The sequence below is a fragment of the Mus pahari genome, chromosome 2 (assembly GCF_900095145.1).
Source record: "Mus pahari chromosome 2, PAHARI_EIJ_v1.1, whole genome shotgun sequence".
Lineage (NCBI taxonomy): Eukaryota > Metazoa > Chordata > Mammalia > Rodentia > Muridae > Mus > Mus pahari.
The window spans coordinates 75,332,751-75,345,071 of record NC_034591.1 but is presented as its reverse complement, the minus strand read 5'-3'; the positions used below and the strand labels follow the sequence as shown (position 1 = coordinate 75,345,071).

Here is a 12,321-nt window from a genome sequence, read left to right as displayed (position 1 = left end):
ATAATTATTCTTACGGATTTAGGTGAGGTCTACCTCTACAGAGAGCAAAAGGTCACCACATTGTTGTTAACAATCTACTCTCAGGTTTTTGAATGGGATGCAAGTATTTTACTTCCTCCATTGTGGGAACACCCTGTATGTTTAACATTCCTGTTTTCCCTGGTGTTTATTTGTAAATATAAGGACTTTTGTAGCCCCCAACAATGTGGATGCTGTGAATTGAAGAACCCAGATCCTCTGGAAGTCAGTGTCCAGGCAAAGAAGCCTGCTCTGCAAGCCTGGCAACCTCGAGTGCCATCCCTGGAAGCCACACAAGGGTGGAAGGAAATCTGCAAAGAGGTCCTCTGACCTTCACACAAGTGTGGTGGCATGAACACTGACCTCTCAAGAATCACACAGTCACTCACACTCACACCCACACACTCACACTTTCACACACACTCATACACACACACACACACTCATACTCACACACACACATACACACACACACACAGCATACAAAGTAACAAAAGTAGAATGTTCTTTGAAAACCCCTCGAGTTGGGCGTGGTGGCACACGCCTTTAATCCCAGCACTCAGGAGGCAGAGGCAGAGGGATTTCTGAGTCCGAGCCCAGCTTGGTCTACAGAGTGAGTTCCAGGACAGCCAGGGCTATACAGAGAAACCCTGTCTCGAAAAACCAAAAAAAAAAAAAAAAAAAAAAAAAAGAAGAAAGAAAGAAAGAAGACCCCTCAAGTGACTTCCCATCTTAGATAACGATAGCATATTATCAAAACTATGAAGCTGGTATTAGCAAAAGCAACTAAATAGACTACAAACTTTATTTGAACTACATCATCTTTTATATAAACTCCACTTTCTTTTCTTTTCTTTTTTTCTTTTGTTTGTTTTGGTTTTTTAGGCAGGGACTCACTATGTATTCCTGGCTGGCTTATAACAAGTAACTTTCTATTTAGACCTTGCTGTCCTTGAATTTACAGAAATCTGCCTACCTGACTCTGGCATGCTGAGATTACAGGCCTATGCCACTATGCCCAGATTAAACTTTGTAAACGTTATCATTATTGGGTTGTGACCTAGGAATTCCATATTCACACAATCAAGACGAAGAGCAGTCTCATTAACAACAAAGAAGTTCCTTGTGCTATGTGCTAGGTGTTCATAATGACGTCGGTCAACTAGATTTTCTTTGTATTATTTCAGGGAAGTAAAAATGGAGTATACCAGCACGGTTAACTATATTTTCTTTGTATTATTAGAAGAAAGCAAAATGGAGTGGATAGATACATTGTATTTGAGAGCAGACAAGATTATCTTTGTATCCTTACAGGGACGCAAGATAGATACATTGTATTGTAATGCTCTGTAATGCACTCTCAGGGCCTGTTAACCCCCTCTACCAAACCAGTACTTTTAAATAGTCTGGTGTCGTTCATGTGCTCCTGTTAAAATTGAAATGTAAATGAAGAATATATCTAATAAAAAATTGGAAAAAAATTGAACTCACTATTTAGCGAAGGACAGTCTAGAATCCCTGATATCCTTTCTCTAGCCTCCTGGGATTTCTCTAATCTGGGATTAGAGGTGTCTGCCCCTTTGCCTAATGCTTTTTATCTTATAGCCATCCCTATTCTCCAGACTGGACTTGTTCTAACAGTGGAAGTTAGGAAGTAGGCAATTCTGAACGATTTTTGTTTTGTTTTTGTTACACGTATATTTGCCTAATCTCTAACTTTTTTGCTTGCCAACAAGCCTCGGCAAGTTATAAAACCGGCGCAGACCACAAGCACTTGCTGCTTCAAGGCTTTGCTTTGAAATTTGGGGCATGGAGGGTGTCTGCTGCATTGCAGTAAAAACTGGCTGGAGGCGTCACTCGTGGACACCGTCCTCTGCACCCATTCGCTTCCAAACTGCGGGTTATCTCCGTGGTGCCAATACTTCCAAGGCCTTAGCAAACTGAACGTCCGAAGGCGATGGAGGCTGGCACTAAGGAAAACAGCCCATTCAGCAAACGGTCCAATGCCCTCCTCCCCTAACTTCAACTTCCCGGGGTGTAGTGCTGGCCCCCATTCTGGCCCAGCCTGCAAATGTCTGTATCTCCGGTAGACACCTCAAAGACGAACAACTGCGGCAGCGCAGAAGTCCAAGTGCCGCCGAAGAGAACTTCGGGGACTACTTATTACAGGCCACCCCTGAGGCTGGGTGGCCCGCGCGACCCCGCTCCGCGCACGCGCCCTGGCAGCCCGGCGGCAACCCGGGAAGCCCGGGACCCAGACGCCAGCGTCACCTCGCGCCGCCTCCGCCCTTCCTGCCTGCCGTTTCCTTCCCGCGCCTGCGCGGCTCCGATTGTTTTGGCTTTCCGGTGGGGCTGAGGAAAAGGGCGCGGTGAGCCAGATGAAGGCGGGGTCCGGCTGCGGGCACCCGGGAGGCGGCAGAGCCGCGGCGGGAGCGGGAGCGGGAGCGGGAGCGGGAGCGGGCGGCAGGCCGTGACGGCCCAGCCCAGGAGGCGCGAGGAAGCGGAAGCGGGGGCGGAAGCGAGCGGCCCGGATCCCCGCAGCGCCACGCCCCCGCCGTGCGTGCGGCCGCGTGAGTGCAGCCCGGCGGAGCGGAGCGGAGCGGCGCGGTGAGCCGGGCGGCCGGGGCCGAGGTGAGCCGGGGCGGGCGCGAGGCGGGCGGGCGGGCGGGCGGCCTTTGTGGGCCGGGGCGGCGGCGGCGGCTTTCAAACCGGGGCGCTTCCGCCGGGCGCGCGGTGTTTCCGGCGCGGCCTTGCGCGAGCCGCGGGGCTCCGGGCGGCGTCCTTTCCGAGGCAGAGCTGTTTTGCCCCGCTCGTCTCGCGGCAGCCGAAGAAGGGCGACCGCGTCCTTGTCCTTTATTATTTTTTTTTCTTTTTAAATATTCTTTTTCTTGGCACATCGGCAGTAACCAAGAGTTAACCAGCTTAGCCGGGGTCCTGTTGTCCCCGGCCTGCTTGTGCTCTGCTGGGGAAGGGGAAGCTGCCCTTTGAAACCTGTTTGCTTTAGACGGAAATCATGGGTTGGAACTGGACGCTAAGTCGGCCGACTGTGCGCTGCTGTCGTGTGCAGTTGTTTTGAGTTAACCTGTGCTCTCCCCCACTTCCCGCCCCACCAAGCTCCTGGCCTGGTAGCTCTAAGATTCCTTTTTTATAGCTTCCTAAAGGAAAAGAAATGCATATTCTCTGGGCTGCAGATCTCTAGAATTTCTTTGGTGACCTCTCTTTAAGTTAAGCAAGAAATTAAGAGAGTAAACTTGAAAGACTTTGCTTTGTGAACAGCTATATCAGCTTTGTAAAAACGAGGGGGAAAGACAGTGCTGGTCACGTGTTGTTTATACATGAATCTGTAAGTCTGGCTCACTGAGCAGACACTGAGGAACGACCCTATCAGCAGTGTGCTCTGAACTGAAATTCTATTTTCTTCCTGTGAGTTAATACAGTTTATTTTAGTTTCTTCATTTCTTTTGAGATGTGGATTCTTCCCCAAATTTGAGTAATATAGACCAGACCTTTTGCAGTTGAGAATGCCTTCGTCTAGTCAGACTGGGTAAAGCTCTTATTTGTAATCTAAGGTCCGTTTGAAAAGCCAAGTCACTTGTTTTTCCCAGTCCCTGTGATGTAAAACGTTGCTGCTGTTCTTTTCGTCTATCTGATAACGTTATGCCTTTCTGCTTTGCTCGTTTGTTGGTTTAACGCTTTTCTAGGTTCCTTTAGATCAGGGCTAGAAATCTTAAAAGAGGGTATATAATTCTTGACTTTTCTATTGAGCATGCTTTGTATGTAATCCGTGTGTCTCCACACTTATTTCCTCTATTCAGATAAGTACTGTAATTGCTCTCCATTTTATTTCCATAAGTGCAGTGCTGTAAAAATATGCTAACTTTACACATACTGTAAGGAGGTAACAGAAATAAAAGGAGTCATAGTAGTTATTAGTGAGGCCATGGTAGAGTTTTCTTTATTAGCTAGCTGAAATAGTTAGCATTTCTTAAATTTCTATGCCTTGAGTATTGAATATGGTTTAGATGTTTGTTAAATTCCTAGAAACCTGAGTTGTCTCTTGAGGTAGACTGTTAATAGTGTAACTGTAACACAGGCTTGCCTTAAAGTCCTGCTTCAGCCTTGGGTTTGCAGACTAGTACTAGTATGCCGTGCCCTATTGAATGCAGTCTTGAAAGCCAAAAGATACCTGATTTTCCATAGATTTGCATGCTATTTAGAAAATAGTTAACAACCACCCACCCACCCCTTCCCCTGCCACATTCCTAAGACCGTTGGGGCTGAGAAAATGGTGGGTTTTGCTGTCCTGAAATGTGTCTTGTTATAAGCGGGTCTTGCCCTGTATTGCAGAGTTTGAATAAAGCAGATACTGTGTAACTTGAGGCGTTGGTTGGTAGGCTGGTTCAGCACTTAGGTGTATGAAGGGGATTCTTGATGCCCTGGCAGGATTGGAGTTCTTAGATCATCTTATGGAAGGGGATTGGAAACAATGTACTGGGACCATCTTTATTTACTCCACTCATATAAATGACAGTAGTGACTTGTGTCTTTCATTGCAAGCAGGGGCTTCCAAGAACTTTACCTCTGTGGTTTACTTATTTTTGTAACACTGGGGATGCTAAACAAGCACCCTACTTTTATTACTGAGCTATAGTCCCAGCCAGTCCTTGGTTTGTTTTTTAAGTGACAAGATCTTGCTGGGTAGGCTAAGGTTGGCCTGGGCTACCAGGATTCATCTCCTCCCCTGCCTGCTGAGGAGAGGGGGCACACTTGGCATCAAGTTTTTAGTTTTGTGTGTCTGTAAGAAAACACATTTTAGTAGTCACAGTCAGTGTTAAGCGGCTCTACCCCTTAGACTCCTATAAAAGAATGTAGAGCATCCAAGATGATACCTACATAACTTGGGGGTATCGGGAATGACAAGTTACTTTAAACAGCATTAGGTGTGTGAAAACAGTTCTTGGTTCTCTTGTCAGTAATTGTTTTCTGTTGTGGTTGGAGGAAATGACCCAAGAAAACAGTGTTAGCGGAAAACTTTGGGCCAGTTTTGTGTCAGCTAGGCCCCTCCCACTTTTTGAGACTGAGTAAGATGGAGAGGTAAAGGAGCGATAATCTAAAATGACATCCTGAACTCAATTACTCTGTCATAGGCTCTTGGTAACTTACTGATCATGCTATAGTGTCGGAGCTTGTCCTTATGCACATAAGTATGTATCGTTAACTTGATTGAGAATACAGCTTGGGAATAAAGAAACATTTGGGAATAGACCTGAACTCCAAGTTTTATTAGAATAGGGAAAATTACTGAAATTTATCAGATTTGATGAAGTTAAACAAACAAAGCCCCAGCCTTTCTCAAAACCCTTTCACTTTTTCTTGTCATAACTCTCAAAACTCATTTGTGTAGCATTTGTCGATTAAAGATCATGTAGTGAGCTGAGTGTAATGGTGTATTTCTTTAATCTCAGCACTTGGGAGGCAGTGGCAGGCAGATCTCTTGGCTGGTGGCCAGTATGGTCTTCATAGTGAGTTCTAAGACAGAACCCCATTTAGTCCTACAAAGTGACCACTCTTTAAGAGGCACTTGTTTAATGACTGTGTTGTTATGTTTCTGGCTTTACTTTTTCTGCACCGACATCAGCCTTCCAAGGTTAATCTTTTTTTTTGTTTGTTTTTTTTTTTTGTTTTGTTTTTTGTTTTTTTTTTTTTTTTCGAGACAGGGTTTCTCTGTTTAGCCCTGCCTGTCCTGGAACTCACTTTGTAGACCAGGCNCCTGCCTCTGCCTCCTGAGTACTGGGATTAAAGGCGTGTACCACCACGCCCGGCTCCAAGGTTAATCTTGTTGGGCTGATAAATTCATATGTTGTACCATCAGAAAACTCTGTACATTTAAAAACTAATTTCACTAAAGTTTCATTTAGAGCTGAACATGGTGGCTCATGTGTAGGTTATTGGCTTTATAGAAGCTAAGGCAAGAAGGTCAGAGTTCAAGACAAACCTGGATTATATAGAGGCTCCATAATAGCCCCACAGGGTGAGACCCTGTCTGAAAAGGATAAAAATAGGGAGCTACATTGGAATACTGTGACCTTGTAACTTGGATCTCTAGGCCTGTTAAAAGTATGGAGATTTGACCTTTGGGAAAGGATACAAAGTTTCACCAGTGATTGGACTAAAAAAAATTGTTGTACAATGTGTGCAGTGCTTTGTTTAAGGCATTGTTCAAGGATGACCTGGCGTGGAAGAGTTCTGTTTTTATATACAAGCTAACTAAGGTGCAAAGCTAGTGAGCTGTAGAGGTGGGCTTTTCCCCAAAGTAATTTGAGCTTATGTGCTTTTACGCGCTAGCGCACATATGCATACACACCGTAATACCTGTCACCCAGAATGCCTTGGATCCTTTTCAACAAGTCTTCAGCCTTCTGTAGTGACACTTGCAGTACTGGAAGATGGCAGCAAGAGGTAGTACTTCCTATAATTGAGTGACCTAACCTGATTCCTAAAGGAATACTTTCATTGTATCAACTTTTTGAGAAAAATTTGTATGATATCTTAGAATGTATGTGGCTCAGGCTAAGAACTTGCTGTTCTCCTGCGTTATTGTCCTGTGTAGCTTGTGCCTCTGACCCAGCTCTTTGTATGTGTGTGTGTGTGTACACACATGTGTTTTCCAGTTTGTGTTTCCAGTGCTAAGATTGAAGGCAGGACTTTACACAGCTTCTTGCAGGCTAGGCCAGTGCCCTATCAGCCTTTGTTTTACTTTTGACCGGCAAATAATTGTATATTTTGTGGGATACAATATAATTTTTTAGAGATTTATTTTTTAATTATGTATCTAAATATGGGTATGCCCAAGTATGTAGGTGCTTTAGGAGGTCAGAAATGTCAGATAACAGGCTACTGTGAGATTGATGTGGATGATGCATATACCCTTAACCTCAGCCATCTCTTCAACCCCAATGTAATGTTTTGATGTGTACATTGTGGAATGATGACGTTATTTAATATGCTCATCATCTCACCTACCGTGGGAGAGAGGACAAGACAGACAGAGGGAGAGAGTCAGAAACATTTAAAAATCTACCCTTAGCAGTTTTTAGTTTTTGCTGTTTTGAGACAGGGTCTCACTGTATAGCTCAGTATCTTGGCTCCTCTTGCTGTGATAAAATACCCTGACCAAAGCGACATGAGGGAGAAAGGCTTTATTTTGGCTTGAAGTTCTAGGTCCTAGTCCATCATGGCTGAGAAGCCACAGCAGCAGGATTTTAAGTGAGCTAGTTACATTACATCCACATTCAAAACAGGCAGAAAATCGCTATTCCTTCCTCTGTTGTAGCCACTTAGAATCCCCTGCCCAGAAACTGATCTCTCTTACTATTAAGATGGAGATGGGTGTTTTGTTTTGTTTTGTTTTGTTTTTCAGTTTTTAGAGACAGGGTTTCTTTGTTTAGCCCTGGCTGTCCTGGAACTCATTCTGTAGACCAGACTGGCCACAAACTCAGAAATCCACCTGCCTTTGCCTCCCAAATGCTGGGATTTAAGGAGTGTGCCACCACTGCCTGGCTAAGATGGGTCCTAATGGGTCACATGAAATAATGTAATCAAGATCTCACTCAGCATACATATCCAGAGGCCCACCTTCCTTATGATTAGCAGTTTTATACAATAACATTATTATTGTGAAATGCCTCACAGTGTAATAGATTCTAACAAACTTATTTTTCCTGTCTAAAATTTTGTAATGTAGCAACTACAAGCCTTGTTCACATTCTTTTTGACCATCATTTATTCTTTAAAGACTCTTAGCTCAAGCTGGCATGGAAGTATCTTTGTAGCCCAAGTGGACTCAAACTTGTGATAGTCCTCTTGCCTCAGCCTCCCATGGTCAGGGATTTCTGGTAGTTGTCACCGTGCCTGTCCTTCCTGCCTTTGACACTTCATTTTTCATCCATAACTCAGTTAATTGTTATAGGTCTAGTTTTCACGTTCTGTTGTGTTTATTCTGAACTTTATCCTCTCTTTTGCCTGGTTAACATCTGAAAGTTAGTTTTACTCTTGTTTCTATTTCTATAGTTACAGGAATTTTACAATAGAATTAGGTATATATATTTCATACCTTCCTTTTGATTATATTGATTAATATCAGCATTTGAACCTATAGAACAAATTGATTGTTATTACTGTTTTATGAGTGTTTCAGTAATAATTCATTTATGTGAATTGGCAGGTATCTTTCAGGGATAGTTTGAATTTTGCCATCTGAGGACTTATACGTTTGAAGAATGGCTACTTACACATGCTAGACAATAATTCAGTCGCTGAACTGTCTACCATTACTTTTATACTCTTAGAGCAAAGTGAAATAGACAATTCTGACAGCAGACATAAATCCTCCAATCTACCCAGCAACTATGTATTGCATGTACAGTGAGTGATTTGCCCTGGCTTCATCTAATGAGTCCCTGTATTTGATAAATGTTTTTGTTTTGTTGTTCTTATTTGTTTTTTATCCTCCTGCCTCAGCCTTAAGAGCTGGGATTATGGGAATGTGTATTAATATTGTAGAAACTTGTCTTTTACACATCTTGTGTTTTTCAAGTGTTTGTATAGTTGGTGTAGTTAATAAAACAGAAAGCAATTTTGAGTAGTTTTGCATCAGATTATTATAAGCAATGGCTGTGTTCTTTTCTTTTTGTTTTGTTTTGTTTGTAGCCCTGGCTGGCCTGGAATTAATTCTGTAAGCCAGGCTGGTTTCAAACTCATAGAGATCCTCCTGCCTTTGCCTCTGATGTGCTGAGATTTAAATGTGCACTGCCACAGCTGACCTTTGGGTTTCTGATTTTGAGATAAAAATCTATCTCTGTGTATCCTAGGTGGCCTTAAACTTAGCATCTTCTAGCCTCAGCCTCCCAAATGCTGTCTTTCATGTGAGCATCACCATAGGCAGGCAGTAGTGGGTCTCTTGGTTTTCTGGGGTTTTTTTGTTTGTTTTCTTCCTTGGATGTGGGGTTTTGTTTTTTTGTTTTGTTTTGTTTTGTTTTTTCAAGACAGGGTTTTTCTGTGTAGCCCTGGCTGTCCTGGAACTCACTTTGTAGACCAGGCTGGTCTTGAACTCAGAAATCCACCTGTCTCTGCCTCCCAAGTTCTGGGATTAAAGGAATGCGCCACCACTGCCGGGCCTCTCACTAGTTTTTAAGGGACGTTTAAAAAGTCATTTGTAGTTAACAGTAAATGTGCATAGTGTTTGAGAATGCTAGTGGTTGGTAGCTCTCAGTACCTCAAGTGTAAATACTCATAATAAATCAATAAACAATAGTTGAATTCATTTTGAGTAGTATTAATTTATCTTTTAAAACCTAAAGTTTCTTCTATAGTACGCAATAAAGGATGCCAACTTTTGTTGATATGTGATTGTTATTGCCATGCTGGGAATTGAGCCTAGGGACTTGATATGCCAAGTATGTGCTCAATGATTATTCTGTATCACTAGCCCTTTAATTTTTGATATAATATAGATAATATGCAAAAGATGTGTTGAAAAGAAAAAAGTATGTGTTGTTACGTTGTAAGTAATGAGAGTAGTGTAAGTAATATATAATGTGTTGTTACGTTGTAAGTAATGAGAGTGTTTGAGACTTGTGCTGTGATTGGAGAGAACAGCTTAAAGGAGAGGTTTGGTCCATCATGACTGGAGGATGTGGTGCAGAGAAGCTCACCTCATGACAGATGAGAAGCAGAGCAGTAACAGGAAGGGGCTAGGGCAAGATAAAGACCCCTAGGAACAGCCCCTTCCCTGAGACCTATTCCTTCAATCAGATCCCAGTTCTTACAGTTTAACTGTCTCCCAGTAGTCTTCGTAATTTGAGTCCACCCGTGGATTAAACCATCCTCTAAGTGAGAGATGCCATTGCCTCAGGAATTATCTTCACAGTTAGGCACTAAATTTAAGTGGTTCTTACTCCAATCAAGGCAAAAGTCGGAATGGGTTCAGAGTATTAACGATGTCTTTCATATTTTTCTTAAAGAGCAAGGAATTTTGTTACAGGAAAATTTGGTGGAGTTGGGCATCTCAGTTTGTTTATCATCCTGAACTTTGTCTATGCACAGCTCAGGTGTCGAAGTCACAGGACAACTATTCCATGTTGTTGCCATTGGTAAAGGTGATGTGTTCAGTTATGGAATACTGCCCTAGATTTCTTGAGAGTTTTAATATATGAAAATATTGCATCACATTACCTCTATGAAATATGTAACTTCAGCTTCTAAAGCATATCTCATCCTAAGGATTTTGAATAAAGGCTGTGGGTGTAAAGAATGCAAATGTTTCTAAGCCTTCACTAACGTGGTAGCACCTAGTGATCTTCGGTAGTAACCTTGGAGACAGTAGGGTGAACCTTAGATTATGGTGTGCCTTTCAGACCTAGGAGGACAACAGAGCCTTTCTGGACCTGGTCTTGCTTTGCCTTTACTTCTTTGAAGTTAGGTCCATAGTTAACTTGCTAGAGACAGTCTTTTGGGATTAGCAATTCTGGCAGTTACATGGTTCCAGCCAGGAGATACATTGTCATTTCTTTTGGTACCCTGAATGATTGATACTTGGTGAGGAAAAAGCAGTGGTTCTAATTAAAATAAAAATTTCCCTTTCTGGTTTTGGAGCTCGGGATTAATTATCTAATTTAAAATTGCAGTTGTTTGGGGGGTTAATTTATGGGTAGCCACCTATTTGGATTTCCCTCTTCATTTTCTGGCTTATAGTTCCTTTGACATCACATGTTACAAATTCTTAGTTTAAAATAATTTTTAAATTAAACTTTAGCCGAGTGTTGGTAGCGCACGCCTTTAATCCCAGCACTCGGGAGGCAGAGACAGGCGGATTTCTGAGTTCGAAGCCAGCCTGGTCTACAGAGTGAGTTCCAGGACAGCCAAGGCTACAAAGAGAGAAACCCTTTCTCGAAAAAAACAAAAAACAAAAAAGTTAAACTTTAATTCATTTGAATTTTTGATTGTTTTTAAATTTTAACTATTTCTTGTTTTAGATGGACTGGGTATTTTTTTTTCCATGTATGTTGAACCATGTGTATGCAGTGCTGAAAAGGCCAGACAAGGGCTCCAATTTCCAGGAACTGGAGTTACAGAAAGTTGTAAGCTGCCACGTGGGCACTAAGAGCTCTTAACCACTGAGCCACCACCCTAGCTCCAGTTTTTTTGTTCTTTTACTAAATGAATGTTATGTAGTAGACTATAGCTGTGAGTTTTCCCCATTGAGTGGTGTTATATTTCTTGTTGTAGCAAAATAAATGGTAAGCCAAGTGTGGTGCATGCCTTAAATCACAGCACTCGGGAGGCAGAGGCAGGTGGATCTCTGTGAGCTCTAGGCCAGCCTGGTCTACAAAGCAAATCCAGGACAGCCAGGGCGGGTTACACTGAGAAACCTTGTCTTGGAAAACCACAGTAAATAAATAAATAAATAGTTGTGGGTTTTGTTTGTTTGTTTGTTTTTTGTTTTTTTAAGGCATGATAAGCGGCTTAAGGAATGGTTTGCTTTGGCTTCCAGTTTGAGAGTATAGTCCGTGTCATCCCAGTCAGGAAGCAGCAGATACTGAAAGCTGCTTCCCACTCACCTTTCTCCTTTCCATTCAGCCTGGGATCTACGTTTATCATAGGTCTTTTCTCATTAATCTAACCTAGAAACTCCCAGCATACCCAGAGACTTGTTTTCACTGTGATTTTAAATCTTGTGCGGTGACAGCAAAGATTAACCGGCTAGCTGTTCCAATTTTATTTGTTGAAATAAGCTAGTCTTCTTGATTTCAAGTGCCATTTGATTATGTCTAATTTATTATGAGTACTTGGGTTTATTGGTGACTTCTAATGTATTTTAATGAGAGAGATGTGAAGGGAACTTGTTCTTCAAATATTCTGACAGCTTGAGTTCACACATTAATTTGGATAACATAATTTGTATGGTAAGGGTGTTTCTATGTAACATGTTATTCTCGCTCATAAACCTTTCTAAGAGAGAACACACTACAGAGAGATAAATTATACAGACTTCTCTTGTGTAATTTAGAGAAGAAATGCAACTCAGTGGAAGAGTGCTTGCCTGGTATACGTCTATACAATAGAATTTCTTCGAATTTAGAAATAGTACCATTTGACTGGGCGTGGTGGCACGCGCTTTTAATCCCAGCACTCGAGAGGCAGAGGCAGGTGGGTTTCTGAGTTTGAGGCCTACCTGGTCTACAAAGTGAGTTCCAGGACAGCCAGGGCTATACAGAGAAACCCTGTCTCAAAAAAACAAAAAAA

At 42.4% G+C, this 12,321-nt stretch overlaps 1 protein-coding gene across 3 annotated transcripts in view; it reads left to right on the top strand.

Moving 5' to 3' along the window:
* The first annotated feature begins 2,463 nt into the window (after positions 1-2,463).
* Positions 2,464-12,321, top strand: part of Kbtbd2 (kelch repeat and BTB domain containing 2) — a 21,737-nt gene continuing 11,879 nt past the window's right edge. The window contains exon 1 of one of the 3 annotated variants that reach the window (XM_021190895.2): positions 2,464-2,649. The gene's annotated coding sequence lies outside the window, so the exon portion shown is untranslated. Of the gene's footprint in view, positions 2,650-2,867; positions 3,144-3,179; positions 3,442-12,321 lie in introns of those variants that run through there. The other 2 variants (XM_029535202.1, XM_029535200.1) reach the window with 2 other exon arrangements.